Source organism: Corvus kubaryi, unplaced genomic scaffold (assembly GCF_017639235.1).
Source record: "Corvus kubaryi isolate FWS band 111438036 unplaced genomic scaffold, C.kubaryi_AGA036_p1.0 133, whole genome shotgun sequence".
Lineage (NCBI taxonomy): Eukaryota > Metazoa > Chordata > Aves > Passeriformes > Corvidae > Corvus > Corvus kubaryi.
Window position 1 is genome coordinate 26,511,727 of NW_024580667.1, and position 19,012 is coordinate 26,530,738.

The 19,012-nt window shown below is 42.4% G+C and overlaps 1 long non-coding RNA gene across 1 annotated transcript; it reads right to left on the reverse strand.

The window, feature by feature from the left end:
* Window positions 1-1,508: 1,508 nt before the first annotated feature.
* On the reverse strand, window positions 1,509-10,177 carry LOC121670304. The gene is made up of 2 exons (XR_006018104.1): window positions 9,574-10,177; window positions 1,509-1,543 (listed from the first exon to the last, which is right to left on the reverse strand). It is a non-coding gene; the product is annotated as an uncharacterized LOC121670304 (long non-coding RNA).
* Between the last annotated feature and the right edge of the window lie 8,835 nt (window positions 10,178-19,012).

Sequence of the window (19,012 nt, forward strand, 5' to 3'; positions counted from 1 at the left end):
ACAGGCATAAAACTGATGCCAGTGGTGATCACCCTTGTCATCTGAGCGTGAAGCCCTTCTCTCCTCCAGTGCTGGATTCAGACCTCTCATTCGTGGTGGGTTCTCAAAGCTAACCCGTGTCAAAATAAGCCCCTGATGATGGTAACAATTGCCTTTGAAAATTTTTAAAAGAGAAGAATAACCCACATTTTTATTTGGGGCGGCGCTGTCACTGGTATTCCGGAGAGTACTACTAGGCTCCAGGCTATCGCTAGTTCCAATTCTCAAGAGAAAACTCCGTGTTTCATTTCACGTGAGAAATAAGAATGAACTCGTTCCCATTTCAGAGGGTTTTCTGGGATGCCCCTTTCTCTCCTACAGCATCTGCAACCAAGATCTAAAAATCACAGAAGCGATGAGGGTGGTGCGCACCGCCCAAGGATAATTCCCAAATTCCTGCCCCCCACACACGCGCATCCCACTGAAAGCTGTTGCCTGCAGAGGTTCAATCTCGAGCCACCTAGTGGCATTTCATAGAAATCAGTATTACAGGCAGCTTCAGGACCTGAAGTCCCCCAAAAAGGCAGGAGATTGAGGAGATTTCACGGCAGCTTCGAGGTCCGACCATAGTTTGCCGCAATCGCACCGAAAGCCCTTTTGCTGCTGGCTGTGCCATCCTGTGCCTCGCTGATCCTTTGGGGCATGGACCAGATGCTGAGTATCTCAGCAGGAGGTAGCAGGGGGTGCAAAGTCGTGCAGCCCCATCTCCTAAGACCTGGCTTGCCTTGGTTTCCTTTGCTCAGAGCTGAAAGCACTCGTGTTGCGAATGCCTTGGATGAACAGAAAGCCCTCTCTCCTGCACAGGGGATGTACGGGGGAATGTTCAGGGGCCCTCATGGGGCTCTGAGCACAGGACCAGGGTGGGGGGAAAGGTTTGTTGTCCAGAGGTAGGGAAGGGGGAGTATGTCTGGTGCCATATCCCTACAGGCACTGCTGTGGGGGGAAGTGGAAGTCAGTGAAAAGGAAGTCCAGGCAGCCCCAGGGTATTTCCTGGAGTGATAAGGTGCTGTGGAATGGACATCTGAGTCTGGAAGTAGCCAGCTTGCGTTAGTAAGTTCTGAAACATGGGAAGCAAAATTAAATTCATCATTCTGACTGCTATTCATTGCATCATGTCAAAGAAGAGCTTGACTACTTTTTTTCTTCTCTTTTCTTGAGAGGGAAGCCCAAATCTGCAAAAATCATGATTAATTCCCCATAAAATCAGCAGGCCCCCTAAAAGGCAGCTCTTTACATTTGTGTTTTTAAGTTCCATAGCTAGGAAGCTTTAAACACTGCAAATACTTGTTTTGCATGAGAAGATGCGAAGAATTTCACAAAGTCATTGCGTGTCAGAGCTGGGGGTTAATAAGAACAAAAAATGTCAGAGGTTTACAGTAAAATTTTTAATACTCACAGTATTAATACAGGTAACTGTCTTTTGAATTAGTTTCAGTCTTCTCAAAGCCAAAGTTTTCTTTTTTCTTTTCTTTTCTTTCGTTTGTATGTTTCATTGTTGTTGTCTCTGCAGAACATAACCCAAAATATCAAAAAGCCAACTGAGAATCTGGTTTAAAGGGCAAAATACATAATATGTGGAGACAAGGGTATGGCAAGAATGCAGTGACTGGACATATCAATCATTTCTATGGCAACAGAGGAGGATATAACAATACTGTAGAACTGAGTGGAGGAGACCGGGCAAAAAGAGATCATTATTTTACACTACCAGTATTTTCATTTACTTGTAGAGATAGAATCACAGAATGCAGAAAACCATATGTTAAATATCCCAAATTATTATTTATAATTCCACATTAACAGTTTACAGAAGCAAAAAACATATTGTATACAATGAGTGTGTCCCTGTTCTTCCAGGGAGTGTTTGTAAATCCATATGATTGTAAACAAAGGATGTGTTTTGTGAGAGTGTATATAATACTCTGGGAGTGTGTGATGTACAGACACAGTGTCTGAACTTAAAATATCCACAAAGCTTTTGCCTTTCTATACCTCTCAGATGAAAATCACAAGGTTTAACACAAAGAGTGATCATTTTCATATTTCTCTTATAAATGTATTTATTTCTTCTCCTTTTAGTCATCATGGGTGGGATTTAGCTTGCCTAAATTATAGTGCCTGGGTGTGAGATACAGCTTAAACTCCAACGGCAGACAAGGAAGACTGAGCCCATACAGTTGGTGGAGCCTAGCAAGCAACTTTCTCCCTGAGGTTGATCCCAACATTTGGTCAGCCAAATTGCTCTCCAGACTCCACTAACTATATGGTCTACATCCTTACTCCCTGTACCAAGAGCTTAGATGCCTTGCTCTCATGCAGTCAGGCTTTAAACACCTGAGGTGCAGTCCAGCTGCCAGCCCATTGATGTCTGACACCTTTTCAGACCCCTCTGGGTTGTTGTGGAATCCCTGTGGAGCTGGTGCCAGACCTGTGGGAGACTACTGGAGCGTCAGCTCACAACTAAGCAAGATAACCAACACCAAATAGTATTAGAGCTGAGGTGACTGGATCAAGCCCTTCAGAGGGTAGCAGCAGGCAAGGAGTCGGGTGTGAAGTCAATGTAGGGAGTCCAGGGAGTATGTCTGGATCAGCAGGGGATGGGGCAGAGGGCACAGGTACAACTACAACATAGCTGGGGCAAGGAGGGGCACCAGGGCCTGAGCTCACATGCAGTCCCTGCCACAAGGGGTACAAGGTACCTGTCTGGGGGTCCTGTGGGAGGCTAGTCAGGGCAATTACCCCAACACCCTAAAATCAGGCTGAGATGAATCTGCACTTTTGGGGTTTACAATGAAGATATCTGCATTTGAGCCTGTCACCCACGCTTTCTTTTCAGTAGCTGGAAAGAAACAGGAAGTTGTATAATCTATTCTGAAGATATGCTATCGAAAGAGAGAAATTGCTCCCTGGAAATACCTATATCTCTCCTCTGACCACAAAGGGAATCTCAGTGTAGATGGGTTTGCTGTAAAATGGGTCAGAGGAGCCTTGCTACATGTACATCTAAGATCCAGAATGAGCACAGATACGAGTGCTTATGTCATCAGATATGAGATAAAATGTACATGGATGTAGCCCCACAATGTGGAGTCTTCCTATCCATTCACAGGCATTATCTCTATCATGATATTGGAGGTAATATCAACATGAGTTGCTTAGATTAAACACTGATGATGTCACAAAAATGTTTGTTGGCTGAGCCCTTAAAGGTTATTCCGTTTCCTATCCGGAGGACAGAGAAGGTACATACTGCCCCTCACTGCTGTTCCCCATGGGTCTATCCTTGCTGTTAATTCTCTTTAGTTGTCTCTGCATGGCAAGAACATGTTGAAATATTATTATCTTTTAGACCAGGGTCAGGCGTGAAGCAAATACCAATTTGCACACAAAACAGAGATGTGTATTGGGGATGATAAGCAGTAGACTGACAGCTTTGTTCTTCAGCTCTTCCTCTGCCAGATAGCACAGACCTCCCCCCGTTGCCCCAACAGCTTCCACACCTGACCTTGTGAGAAGGCAGTACAGCCCCATATTCCTTTTCTCAAATAGGTGGTAATTAGTCTTGCACTCAGTGGTAACTTTCATGGTTCTGACATCTCCCTAACAGAAGTGGAAACAAGAAAATCAGCTCCCAGAAGGTTATCTCTTCTCTTGGAGAAAGCCAGACACAACTGTTTTGAATTAAGGTACAAAACAGCCTCCCACACAAGGCCAGTGATGGTGCTGGAAGTCTCCTGCACACCTACGTATAAACACATACAACAGTGTAGATCACAGAATAATTCAGTTTGGAAAGGCCCTGTCTGGGTGCCTTCCATCCATCTGGGCCGCCCCTTCACTGGAATAGGGCTCTCAGAACACATTGCTCAGGGCCTTGGATAGCTGTGTTATCAGCATCTCCAAGGACAGGGGTTCCCAAATAAGAATCAACCCCTCCACGAGGTTTGGTTTTCCTTTTATCTGATTGGGATTGCCTTTGTTGCAACCTCTGCCAGCTGCCTCTTGATTTGATCTTGACCTTCACTGTAGCTTCTCAGTATCCTTAGAGCCAAACTGCTGAAACAAATGAGCAGAGCGCATGGTGGGTGGAAAGCTGGCTGCATTGCTGAGCCCAAAGACTTGTGCTCAGAGGTACAAAGTTGCACTGGCAGCTGCTTGCTATTGGCCTCCCTCAGAGGTCAGTGCTGGGGCCAGTACTGTTTAGCATCTTTGTAAAGAGCACTGCTTTCCCCTTATTCACAGAGCCAGTCACTGCAGCACAGAAGGCAGGCAGGGTGGGCAGGCATGATTTGTCCTTGCTAAGCCCTGCTTGACTGTTCCCAGTTATCTGTTCTTCATGTGTCCAGTCACAGCTTCCAGAAGGTATGTTCATAATCTTTCCAGGTAATGCCAACCAGCGTGCAGTTCCTTGGATCCTTTCTCACACTTCAGATGTAACATTTGCACCTTTCCAGTCTTTGGAGGCCTTCCCCAAGGACCACAGCCTTCCAAAAATGGCAGAAAGCCACGGCTGTCTCTCTTAGCAGCCTCAGATGCATCCCGAGTCCTATGGCCTTCTGTCCTGCCTGTCTGCGGGCCATGTACACTTTACAATATCAAAGCACATCCACCTACAGTTCCATGTTCCGTAGCCAGTGCCAGGAAGTGCAGTCTTTTAGCTGTGTTTTTCTAGAGAACTATTCATGTGTTTGTAGTTTTGGCTGGGAGATTAAACAGGAAACCTTTCTGGTCTCCATGCCACTGCTTTGCAACTGAAAGTGGCACTGTCTGAAGAGAGATACAAGTCGAGCTTTCCTTTCCTAAAAAGACTTGCAACCACCATCCACCCCACCCTTAGAAACTCTGCAGTCCTTAAAAGAAATTTTAAATCCTCCCTCATAAAGGTCTCCAAAACCAACACAACACTCCCTGGAGAATCAGGAACTGGAAAGCTGGTCTGAAAGGTTTGCTGGTTTTTTCTTCCTTCACACATTCTGCCACTGTAAATAACGTACTTGTTGTATCAAATCCTGCTTGTTGCTCAGCAGCAAAGGGTAGGATGCCTGGTGGCCAAAGTGGCTACGGGCTTCCACATCTGAGGGCGCTGAATGGATCCCTTCACAGCTGATGTGCAGAAGCAGCCTTCCTACCTTTCTTCATAAGGCAGACATCTAAAACAGGTCAGATGTTTCTCACAGGTAATATTAGTTGAGATCAATGCTGCCTGGAAAGCCTATTAAAAAGTGGCACAGGTCTCTAAAAGTGTGTTTCTGGCCCCTATACTGGCTCTCCAACTAAATTCTGAGTGACCAGAAGAGTCCTGGTAGAATTACTGTATCTTTGGACATAATTAAACAAATCTGGAGGGAAGCAAATTCTAATTCTTCCCTGAAAGCACCAAGCCATCAATACCAAAACCAAAACCAAGATGTTAGCCTGACTACTTCAGATGATTTTGAGGACAACAATGATTTCTTAGAAGCTGCAAATTTGCAGAAAGGTTTTTGTGAAAATGCGTTTTTTGTGCTAGCTATGTCCTCATGCCAACTGTCAGAACATTTCTCTGTCCACTAGAAGTTCTCTCTTTCACTGGCTTGCATAGGGTGATTTAGTTAGAAAATGAGTGTAAAACTGTGTGTGCCTATATCTCCCTAGGCTTAGCACAGGAGAGAAGACAGTAAGAAATCCAACCCCTGCTCTCAACAAACATGTTCAGAAGTTGAATGCAGGGATTAGCCTAGTTACTCCCTACAACATTGCATCAACGTCATGTTTGCATAGTTACTCCCAGTCCCAAAACAAACAGTAAGGAAATAGTGAATCAGACCACAGAGGTTTCCAGAAACCTGAGCAGACAGACTGACTGAGGTGCTTGTGCAATGAATAAAAGACTGTCACTTCTCCCCAGCCAAACTCACTCTGGAGTAATTTACTCAGTGTTGCACGAAGCACCTGTAGTTTCAACATGAGGATTTTTATCATTCTGCTGTAGGCTTGAAGTTGAAAAAGTATTCTCTCATCTGAACACACAGTACCTTCAAGAAGGGTTTTTGCTTCAGGACAGATAATTCCACGATTAACTGAAACCTGTGCTTTCTCAGCTGAGCCGTGTCTGCACTCCTAATTCATTGTTGGTCAAACTCTGTTTTCATGATTTGGTTTGTCTGTTAGAAATAAAGAAGATTTCCTCAGAGAAGGTATTGATAAAAGATGAAGGTCTAGAACCAGCTACACTAGACAATGAAGTGTCTCCATTGCATTAACAAGTATTTTGAGGTGAATTTAAGTTCCTTTAAATCATAGTATGCAAAAAGATTAAAAGATATGTGAAAATATTAAAGCCAGAAACAAATATTTTTCATTTCATGAAATTGCTTAAGATATCCTTGGTTTTACTTCATGGCTTTTAATCTGCTATTGTCAGAGGGCTATAATCTGTGCAGCTCCAACTTTTTATTTACATATTTATTCTCTAGTGGATCAAACACAACAGATTCAGCAGCTCCCATTTTCCCACCGAAGTTAAGTTTAGAGAAAGTAAAAGCAACCGTAATCTTTACCTTTCAGGTATGAAACACTTCCTCTAAAATTAAAGAGAAAACAGAAAACAAACAGAAAGAACCCCTTTTATCTTTATGCCGAGATAAATCTATCTGTGAAGGTAACACGCATAATGAGAGAGGAAAAGGTGCCAGTAGACAGGTGTGACCTGGCTTTCATTAGCTATATCTTTATCTAACTGGGTGGAGACACAAAAGAAACAAAATCTTTCCATTTAGCTGTGTCATTATGGGGTGAGGCACCCTGGCTTTGGTGCACTGAAACTCTGACAGTGGGTACAGTCATGCTCTCCCACTCCAGTTGCTACATCTCTTTCCCAGCCTCTCACTGGGTTTTGTCCCCACTTTCCCCAGCTTTTCTCATCACTGGAAAGTGGTTATGTGTCCAAAAGGGCATTTCCCTGTGTATCCTTCCGGCACACCAGCCCCTTAGTGGTACCGCAATTTATGGCTCCCATTTTTCCCCTTGTTCCATTTGGTCCTCTGAGGATCTGGGCAGTTCGATTCAACAGGCAAAATGCAGCTCTCGGATATGTACTTGCTACACCCACTGGCTGCAGAAGAATTTGCACCTGCAGTACTAAATGATGATTTCCTCAAAGGAATTTAACAATACAGCTGGTCATGTAATGTATGCAACTCTGGCTGTGACAGAAAATAAGCACATTAATTGTTTGAAAAAGAGAAAATTAGCTTATAGCTCTTTTCATAGAGCAAATAAAGCATTTAGGTGCACTGCAAATAGAACCCCATAATTTCATTAACTGCAACTTCTGAGATAGCATAATGGTTTTTCTATTGGTGATTGGAAGCTATTCTGCAAATACGTCATGAATTTAGCGTAAATTACCTGCAGGAATGCAAAAAAAGAAAGACAATGGTGTGAAAGTCACCAGCTGTCAGGAGGAAAGCTTTAGTCCTGCAGCCAAAAAGCATGTTGCTTACTGCTCAACATGAGCTGAAAGTCAAATCCAATAGCTTGTAGACATCAAATATTTTGCAAACATCAAATAAAATATCTAACAAAGAAAACATAGTTTGAATATTGTTCCAAAATATTTAGGCAATACTTTAAAATGTTTCTATTCAAAGACAACTGGGAGTTTTCAGTGTTTCACTAGCTCAAATGGGTCAGCTCCAGCATAAGTATTATTTTTATCTGTTTCTACCAAGAGAGTACAAAAATTCTAACACTTAGTATGTTTAGCAAAGCTAATGCTGTAGCTGGAAGCAGCACAAAGGACATAAGGCTTCACTGTGCTATCCAGGGATTAAAATTGGCAAGTGTATTTCACTAGCCTGGTTTTCTAACAGAGTCACAGAGCAGAAACAAGAGAGGCAGTTATTGCATGGAAGTTCTCCCTCTCTGAATGAAGGCTTGCTCCCTGTGGAGTGCTTTGTGGTGTCAGGGTGAGACCTCACATAGAGGGATGTCCATCCCCTAGCTGGGTGACTGCCAGAATGCTGGGAGGATCTACAGCCTGGTGCAGACCCACCTACTAAAATACAGCCTGGCTTGTGGGTCAGTACCAACAGCTCAGGGCAGCTTTCTGCGTTGCTGGTGGTCCATACCTGTGACGATTTCCTGACATCTCTTCCTACAGCTCCCTTAGTGCACCCAACCTGTTGCAAATGCGGTTTTATGAATCACTTCCTGAAGCTTTCGGGTGTCACGGAACGGTCACAGTAACAGAAAACAAGAACCACATAACTCACATCGATTTTCCCCTCATCAGCCCGACGGAGCTGAGACCCATCCCAAATCCTCCTGCATTTCACAGTCCTCACAGAGACCAGGACCAGACAGGCAAGGTGGGGGGGAGCACTCAGGACGCAGCTTGTTGCTTGTGTTCGTGTCTAAGCTGCCTACTGCAATGAGAGCTCCTGTACTGACTTTAATGGCACTTTTATATAACTCTGTAGGAGATATGGGCTAACTCTAAACCCCAGATTACAGCTCTTCAGGGCAGCCTCTTATCTCCCCCCGCCCCCAAGAATGTCCCACCACAGCTGATAGTAAGGATCCTTACCAGTAGTGGTATCTGGGCAGCTTCAGCCTAAAACTAACCCTCTGCTGGCACTCAGGAGGGATTTTCAATAACCTGGAACACGGGTTGATTTTTCTATGTATCAATACTGGATGCAGCAATGTGATAAATGACATTATCTCCTGTCATGAAACAGGGAAGTTTGATCCAGGGCCAGCGCTGGGAGGCAAGGGGAGATGAAGCTTAGGCAAGGATAAGAGTGATCATGGCTCCTTCTCCCCTGAGCTTGCAGGTCTGACCACGCCCCACTCAGGTCTCAGCTCTTTTTTTAGGCTTTGCAAGTCATGTTAGTCCAGCCCAGTGTTAGTGGTCAGAGGTGGTAGTACAGGAGATATTACAGAGAGGCACTAACTCAGTCCCAAGTGAATTGTTTCAGAAACTTTTGATGATGTTTTTCTAACATAGATCAGGCTGCCCACATCTGATCCCACAGAAGAGAAAGAGCACATCAGAGCAATTGCCTTGAGACAGATTGTAACACCAAGGACTGCCCTTCCCAGACTAGCAATGTGACATGCCCTCTGGTGAGAAATGGTGGGATAAGACAGAAAAATCCCCAGATTTTGTAGCCCTCCCAGATTCCCTAGCCCATTAGACCAGCCTCTACCTTCTTTCAGCTGAGCTTGCGTGGTAGGAGGCTATCTCATATGTTTATGTGGCTCCCTCCCTGGGACTCTGCATCCTCCTCATTCATTGGTCTTTCCCACAGGATCTGCTGAGCCACTTGCTTCTCTGCTGCCTATGTACAAAGAGCTTCCCAACGACCAGGTTCTCCACTTTCTGTGTAGAAAGAACTTTCTACCAGTCATCATGTTTCCTTTGTGACAGTCAAGTCCTCCTCTGTTACAAACAACTCCTTTATGTGTCTGCCATGCCAGGACAATGGCTCCCAGCCCCAAAAATGGCCTGGCCTGGCCTAAAGCTTCTTCCTTGGCCACGCTGCTTACCTGGTGGTGTGGGGGAAGCTCGAATACGACATGATAAAACTTGTTTGCCAGAGTTGCCAAAGGTGAGTCTGTTTTGCTTCCTTGTTTGCAGCACTTTGACAAGGTCAGGTGGAAGCATCTGGCAATGAGTGACTCACTCAAGGCTGCCTTGTGAGTCAGCAGTGCAGGCTGGCAGGGCTCAGGAATGCTGATGGCTGTGTCTCCTGCTTTCCCTGTGGTTGCCCTAGCAAAGCTCTCATGGGTGAGTACAGAATGGAAATATCTCCCATAATGAGGATTTCCCACTGCCATTCTTGGCAAAGCTGAATTGCTGCAGATTTACGAGCTTCCATTCAGATCTTCTCTAATTCCTCTTTTGAAACCCCATTACCTCCATCTGTGTTGCCTTTTGCATCAATCAGCCATTTTTACTTGATGGGCTGTTTTTGTGTTTGTTTTGTTTCTTGCAAACTCTGATAGAATTTTGCCAGCTGAATTTTGTAGACTCCTTCATTATTCACATCATGTGTGCAAACAAATGCAGCCTGCCCAAGGAAAAAATACAGATCAGCATAATTTTGTTTTTCTAAGAAAGCAGAGAAGTTCTGAGTTCTACCCAAATCAAAGCAGTTTTATTGCTAAAAGAAGTATTAACTAACAAAGATGGCAGTGCAACAGCAAAAGGATTCAGAAACATTGCCGAGAAATTTTCTTCCAGCCCCAGAACTGATTATTTTTCAGCTTTCCTTTCAATGCCAGTCAGAGGCTGTGGGTCAAATTCAGTCTAATGTTGAAGAGTGGCCAAATTTAAACCTTAATTTTTTTTTCCCCATAATCGAGGGGGAAGAGTATCTTTGCTCACAAGTTAGTGGGGCTTATTGACAGAGCTTTAAACAAGACTTGGTGGGGGAGGGGGATAATGCCAGGCCTGCCTGTGACAAGCTGTGAGATGACACACCAAGGTTAGAGGGACAGAAGGCTAGCAAGGGCCCTCAGCCCATTGCTCTGAGAGTTGTGGGTCATGGCAATCGCTGGGATCAATACAGGCTGGGGATAGAAGAGCTTGAGAGCAACCCTGCAGAGAAGGACTGTGGGTGCTGGTGGATGAAAGGCTGGGCATGACTCGGCAATGTGCACTCAGAGCCCAGAAAACCAACCGTGTCCTGGGCTGCATCCAAAGCAGCGTGGCCAGCAGGGCAAGGGAGGGGGTTCTGCCCCTCTGCTCCGCTCTGGTGACACCCCACCTGCAGTGCTGCATCCAGCTCTGGGGTCCTCAGCACAGGGAGGACATGGACCTGTTGGAGTGGGTCCAAAGGAGGGCCACCAAGATGATCAGAGGGCTGGAGCACTTCTCCTATGAAGAAATTATGAGGGAGTTGGGGTTGTGCTGCCTGGAGAAGAGACGGCTTCAGTGAGACCTTATTACAGCCTTTCAGTACTTAAAGAGGACCTACAAGAAAGATGGGGACAAGCCTTTTAGGCTTGTTGCATAGGATAAGAGGTCATAATTTTAAACTAAAATAAGGTATATTTAGACTAGATTGAAGGAAGAAAATTTTTTACAATGAGGGTGCTGCAACATGGGAACAGGTTGTTCAGAGAGGAAGCAGATGCCCTATCATCGGAAATATTCAAGGTCAAGCTGGATTGGGCTTTGGGCAAACTGATCTAGTTAAAGATGTCCCATGTCATTGCAGGGGGTTAGACTAGAAGACCTTTAAAGGTCTCTTCCAACTTAAACTATTCTGTGATTCCACGATTCTGCTAGGACTCCTGAAGGCCTCCATGTTCCCTTCAGAGTGATCAATGACAGTTTGCAGAGGGACAGTGGGTAATAATTTTGTCTTTACAGATCATGTGGTATGGGCAAGATGGATGAGTAAGTACATAGGCAGACATCCTCACAAACGAGCACCACCCAGGACCATTCTCAGTCTGTAGGGCTAGAGGAGATGGAGTTTAGCCCATGCCTGTTGTATTCAACCATCTTAACTTCTTAAGCAGGGTATCCACTGGGAAGAGGGCCCTGATCATGCTAGCTGCTAAATCCCTTGGAATAGCAGGTCAGGCCAGGCACCTTTCAACAAATGAGGTGCGTTGATCACCAGGGGCCAGCAGCTGGGAGATTCCCTGTCACTAATTAATTAATACAGGAGGAGGGGGAATTCCACAAAATACTAGTCTCAGCTGTGCACTGGGCTAGGATGTTATACACTGCACAGGGCTTGTTCTCACCCCTTCTGTAGAGGTTAGTGCCTTCTCCTCTGCACCAGCTCAACTGCTTGCACCATTTGAGGACTAAGTTGGATCATTTCACTGACCAGCACTGATCACAGTAAGCACATGTGATAGCACACCCAAGAGAGCAGTGACCTAAAGTGTGATGGTGCAGGTGAGGGCTGAAGCAGAGGAGTAAATTTCACAGGGTCAGTCAAATATTAGACTTTTCTTTAAAAAAATCTTTATTGAGTTACTGCCTGTTTTCAGAACAGGAGGGATCTGGTTCATTCAGCAAGTTACATACTTGTTTATTTATGAGAGATGCTGACATGTAGAATAAAAGAAAAAATATTATGTGGTCACTTTTGAATTACAGTTGTCTGATAATATGACTTTCCTGAAGGGCTTTTTGTCATCAAACTTTACATTGTACAAATATTCTTGGTCATCTCAGATTATGTGGAAGTTTTTACTTCTGATTGTGTCAACTTTAAACCGCCTGGACAAAGAAGATACTTCTTTTTTTTTTTCTTTTTCAATTCACAGCAGAAAAGTCTGATCATAAAAGCCCCATTCCAGAATCTTTTAGCCAGATTTGACCATGAATTGTAGAAGGGAATTTCTTTCAAAGCAGAGCAAAAAATGTAATAGAGTTTTTGTCATGTGTTTTAACAGAAAATGTTACTTATGATAACTGTCTGGAAAAACAATGTCATTTAAAGGTCACGGGAGTCACTCAGCATCAGATGGTGACCTGTTCCCCATTATACAAGCTTTTGTCAGCTCTTGTCTAGACCAAAGCAATGTCATGCATATGAGTGAGAAGTCATGAGCCCTTAGGAAATTCCAGCAAGTGCAGAAGGCTGCAACCTTTCTTCTCACCTGCACAGATTAGGACTAGTACCCTCTCAGTGTTTTCCTACAATGCTGACTCCAGCCCAAGTCTGTTGTCTCCAAAGCACTCAGCAGTCGGGGTCCCAAATTCATCTGAAGTTCCTGTGTGAAGACTATGATGTCCAGCTTTGCTCCTCACTTGGAAGAGAACTTCCCATAGTGGCATACCCCATTTTAGGGGGAATGAGCTCCCCTATAAACCATGAACATTACAAGCCTGCTTCTTTTGTGCCAAGCGCAAGACCTCTGGTCTAAGTCTCACTTTTTCTACTATATACAAATGGCAGCATGTGCATTTAAAAGAAAACTTCTGCCAAAACAAAGTAGTGCACTGCAGGTGTGACTTGCACCTCGGGGAAGGGATGAGAGACAAAGCACATCACTCATGGTATGGTTGTCATGATGTTCAGTGCATGGCTCTCAATGAAACAGGCTACTTGTAATGCTAAGGTGTGGTGACAAAGCCTTTTTCACATGTGTTCCTGCACATGTCAATGCAGCTGTTACCAAAAGGCACGAGCAGAAGCACTTACAGTCTGAAAATTGTTTAGCACAGGAAGGAGAAAACATTCAGGGATGTTAAAACAGTTTTAGATTTTTATCTTAAAGGGAAGTGTTCTTTTCTATTTTTAGAACTGTGGGTATCTGGCCCTGTCCTATGGAGACTCCCAAAATACATCCTCATATTATCCCTACTATTAAAGGGGAAGGAGCAGTTCTGATAATTGATCATAGAGTCATCAGGGCCTTGTGTTTGTTGAATTAATTTCACCTAGTCAAAGCTGTAGTATCACATTCTTTAGGTGGATGGGCTTTCAGTACTGTAGCAAAGGAGCACAGATCAGCAAAATTCTAGAACAAAATAAAGAAAATACTTCCTGCTCCTTGATTTTGTGTTTGTACTGTGTATTTTTCCTCCAGGTCTCAAAAGACAAGCATTGACTGAAGCCATGTATATAGCAAAAGATACTGTTCCTAGGATGAATATTCCTCTGCACCATTTACTTTAATCAGCCAGTTTGAGATAGAGATATACATCCATATATACATAGGTAAGGGACAAGCAGAGCAAAAGAGCCATAAATCTTTACATTTCAAGAACTCCAAGCAAAGCAAAATGACAGTCAAGAGACATCACCTTCAAATAATCTTTGAACTATGACCACCATGCAGAAAGATGTATTTCATAATAACAAAGATAAACAGCGATATAAAATGCAGGTAGGAATATGCAGAAGAGCAACAGAAATGGTTTTTCCAGAGGTAGTTCAGCCCTCAAATTGTTATGCTCTGAGCTGTACAACCTGTGTTTCACAACATATAATATTTCATGACCAAGAGGGGAAAAATTTTATTCAGATCCCTTCTATACCTACATTGAAAAGGAAGTAAATGTTATGCCATCATTAAGCAGCTTAGTAAAGCTTAGGTTCTGTTGATGAAGAAAGATTGGCAGGAGATGTCATTACATGTCAGGCTTACACTATGGTACAGGGCCAGTCTCCTCCAGCACAGCAGGGGTTACCAGGCTTCTTCACTACTTATCCCAAAACCAGCCTAAGACTAAGGAAACCAGATGAGGAGTAAATACCCTGGCAGTAAGATTCTGAAGGTCAAATTCTGAGCCTAGTCTATAGCTCTATTGTATTTGGATATCAAAGCAGATAGCTGAAGTATGCATGAGTGTGCATTCATTCACTAATAAGGGGTTACTGTAGTACATTTTCTCCTGATCCTTTTTTCTTCTCAGCTCAGTACTTTCACCCATGGTGAGGTCCCCAGAAAGGTTACTGCTGTAGAATGATAAAGTTGCACTTAGATAATGATGACGAGGGTTTTCAAAGAACTTGGTTTCTATATGGGCTCATACATGAAACAATCCAAATTTTGCTGGGACCTCACTCAGAAATGCTGGCTAAACCCAGCCTCCAAGAGTTGCTGTATACTAACAAAAGGAGAACTATAACTATTAAAACCCCGTGGCAAGTCCCAGTTGTTTCAGAATATCAGAAGTCAGCGTAAGCACTGTGACTAAAAGCCACACTGCGTTGGCTTTGCAGGGTGACTGGCAGCACCACTGATGAGGCAAACATTGAAACTGGCCACAGCCTGGGCATTTTCTCCTCTCTGTTTCAGAGGCATATGAACAATTGCTTTTGGGGAAATGCACAAGTCGGTTGTTCTCCTCCAAGCTACAATGCCTGTGGTTAAACCACACTAAGCTCAAAATGTAAAAACCTCACAAGGCTGCAAAATGCTTTTCACTGTCACATGTAGAATTAGCAACAGTATTTATGAGGGCTGAACAGAAAAAATCTGATGTTGTGTGTGCTGATTATTTCTGTCCTTGAACAGAACTTCCCAGGTCCTTATGCTTCAGGCATTTCTGCTAGAGCTGAGAGCAAGTCTTTTATATCTGTGTCAAGTTGCAGAAGCTACTTTATGAGCTCAAGAAGACTTTCCTGGTTTTAACCAAACCTGGATAGTGTGCCTAATAGACACCACCACCTCTCTATTTATCCAGGTATTTTTAATTTATTAGAAGCTGTCACTACATTATAGGTGCTTTATAATTAAAACAGGCAAAAGAACAGGATTAACTGGCAGAACATGAGCAGTTACCTACCCAACAAAAACAAACAGAGCAAAATACCACATTTAATAATATTACTAATAATAAAAAATTACTTTAGGTTTAACATGCACATCTTACTTCCCAACCATTTATCAAAGGGTTAAGAGTTTTTAGCATGTGTTAATAGTTAACAAATTTGGTTTCAGGAAACTGAAAAAGCTTTGTCATACACATACTCAAATTGTCTTAATTTATTTCAACCTAGCAGACAGTGAATGCTAACTCCTTTGTCATTAATGTGTTAATCCATCCCTTAGCTGAGGTTCTTTCTACATCCTTTGACTCCTCCCTGAAGGTGATAATCCACTCTTTAATTTAAGAGTCATGTCTTATTGCATTCATTTTTGCATGAGCAAGAAGAAAACTGAATCAATCAAACCTGCACAGAGTAACATTAAGCACTATAACTCTTGATTAAATCATATTTTCAAAGCAGAATTTGGCCCACAGAAAGCTAGCATTTCACTAATAATTAATCACAGCATTTGAAGGAAACTGCTTGTTTTTTTATTTTATTTTAAAACTGCTGAATTGCTCACCTGAAGTAAAAGCTGTAGATGTTGCTTTGGTTTTTGCCAGTTAAAATATGATGTCGCTCTGACCACCACTTGTACTCTTTTAAGCCACCTAAGGAGATGATGTACAAGGAATAACACTACAAAACTTTGTCAATGGCTTCTGGTGTCTTTAAATGCAATGTTTCAGTGTTTTGACTGACCAAGGTAGTCTGCTGTTAATAGGATTTGCTCAGGAGAACCCTTACTGGAGGTTCTTGTTAATTCCCAGCCAGGCTTCAGCAGTCTGCATGAAAGGAGGTTTCATCTTGATATGATTTTCGTGTATTAACCTGCTTGTGTGCCAGGAACTGTTAATGAAGGAGGGCAGCTGACGGAAGCCACAAGATGAAATAGGAAAGGGAGGGGGAAAAAGTAATTTGGATGGCAAAGGGTGGTTGAGGGTTTCAGAGATGGAAGATTCCTTCAGAGCAAGTGAGGTGAATATGCCCCTTTACCATGGCCTCCAATTAAGATTGAAATGAAAGAACCCATGAGAGTAAGCCAAAGGTCGGAGAAGAAAGCCTTGTGAATATTCACCCTGCTGCAGCAGCTGAGGCTCGCCTGCAAGGTACATCGTGGTCCCTCGATTGTTCAGCTGCTGGAGTGCCATGCTCCTGGCCTTCCGTGCCTCCCCACACAGTGAGGAACAAAACAAGGGGATGCAGATGCATCCCTCCAGCTCTCATGCCAGCAGAGAGCCTGGTTATGGCTGGAGGTCCTTCCCATGCATTTCCACATGGGTAAATATTAACTGTATGGAAAACAGCATTTGAGTTTAGGGTGTGAAAAATGGGTATTGCATAGGAAAGTCATGCCACAGTAAGGTGGGCTTTACATATTATTCGTGTATTTTTTCTTGGTCATGTTACATTTCTACACACACTGTAGCCATAACTGTGACAGTAACCTGCCATTAAGATGCAAACTCTAGAAAAATGTCCTGTACTTTATAGAATCTGTTAAGAAATGACTATGCATAGCTCAATACAATACTTACTGCAATTTATGCAGAGATTTCTTAACTAATTGCATCCTTAGGTACACTAATGCCTATAAATGGTGTGAGTGATAAAGTAATTCCAGGGTTACTTCTACAAACAAAATGTTTGAGATCGGTTTTGTAGCTAAGAAAATTGGAAAAAGACAATATGACAGCTGCAGAAGCATAAAAAAGTATGTCATAAGATTGTCTGAAATCATTCATATAGATCACTTGACTGTGAAGGCAAATTAAATCATGCTGTTTTCCAAGACTCACTCATAGTCAAATTGCATATCTTCCAAAACAAAAGCTTTGTGCATTCCCAACAGTATGTTAGCATCTCTTTCAATTATGAAAACCATTAAATTTTTGATTTTAAAATATTTTTCCCTGTGGCCATTAAGCCTTCAAATTATGGAAAACATTTCTGATTCTAACTTATTGTTGCCCAGTTGAAAGGGGAATAATCCATTGTCTTCTTGATTATTTTCAAGACAGTGGTGAAAATACATCATAAATATTTGAAAAAAAAAATTGGCAAATTGCAAAAACATCATAGAATCTTGTTAAATACTGTTTCTGTCAAGAATCAGATTCAAGGGAAAACTAGTTTTAAATACTATAGGCTGATTATTTTAGGTTTTTAAATTTTAAACTGTTATAAAATTTTTATTAAAAATAATCCAAGGATATACTGAAAATATTAAAAGAGATAAGAAATCTCTGTGATTTATCTGAGGGCAACTAGGATGGCATATGAGAGAAAAATGTCCAAGGTACACTCTCTAAAATGCCTCTTAAAATTAAACTTTGTCTAAATTTTCCCCAGTGATTCTATATTCCCTGATGGTTGAACTAACACTGGCTGCAGTAGCAATGAGGTTGCCAGAGTGGAGTCACTGTTTATTAAAATTGATTCCACATTTAAGATTTTAACATTCAGCAGAAATGTCAGTCAAAAGTAAAGGGCAAAACTCTTCTCCATACCCTGAAATGCTCTGTGCTTTCCAGGTAGACTCCTGCTTAGTAACTAAGCAACCACATCCTGCATCTCTAACTCACACATTTTGATCTTACCAGAGGATTTTCTTTGGCAAATTTTACATTGAATCAATTGTAGATATGCAGTTCAAGTCTGAAATGTGCTTATTATAAAATCCTGAGTGAAATTCTTCAGTGAATAATTGTAGGTCTGCAGATCATCCCATTTATGAATTTTGTAATCCAGATTGAAATTTTCAATTGGGAATATATCTTCAGCAATAAATCAAGAAAAGTGAATTTAAGCTCCATATATCTTTTGGCCTATATTGGTACTGTTTTTAAAAATTAACAGGTAGAGTGTGAATGCTTATCATCCCACTGACTATAATATTGCCTAGGTTTGCTTTGCTTTATCCTCAAGGATCATAACATTTAGTTTGAATACGTAATCAAAATGAAGTCAATGGAAAATTCTGAGTCTCCTTTTGTAAACTCAACATTTGAATTAAATGTTTGCCTCCCATGAGTAAGTCGCATGGGCATTCTCACAGAGAAGTATTATGCTAGTAAAGCTCACATGATCACATATTCATAGAAAACAAATATGAAAGGATTACAACCACAGTTAAATGGAAGTTCCCTTTTGAATGTAAATGAATATTGAGGGTATGTATTTACTCAGCTCTAGTGCTTGCTCATGCAAGACTCCAACCAACCAGAGGGCCAGCCCCACATTACAAATATACTGCACACAGTCCAAATAAGAAGTTTGCATTGGTGGAAATGTTTTATGTAAGCCATCTGAGGAGCACTTAGCAGCAAGGAAAGTATTTGTAAGGCGCAGAAATGGTGGAGTGTAGTTCAAGATGAGGATCACAAATCAGGACCATAAAGGAAGGATGTTGATCGGTCCAGAGCGCCTCCATGGCTGGTCACAATCCAATCACCCCAGAGCTCCTTCATGTCCAGTGCAAAGCTGTGGGGCCAGAGTATGAACATACAAGCTCCTCAAAGGGGAATTTCGTATCCAATGTTACACAAAGGTTGATTTTGTAATTATTCCCATGAAAACAGAGAGTATTAATTGGTACAGCAGACATCTTGTCGTCCTAAACAGTATCAGTCTAATCTAATTCACTAAATTGGGAAAAAGAAACACTCTCTCATTCCACCAGAGCAATTGTTCCC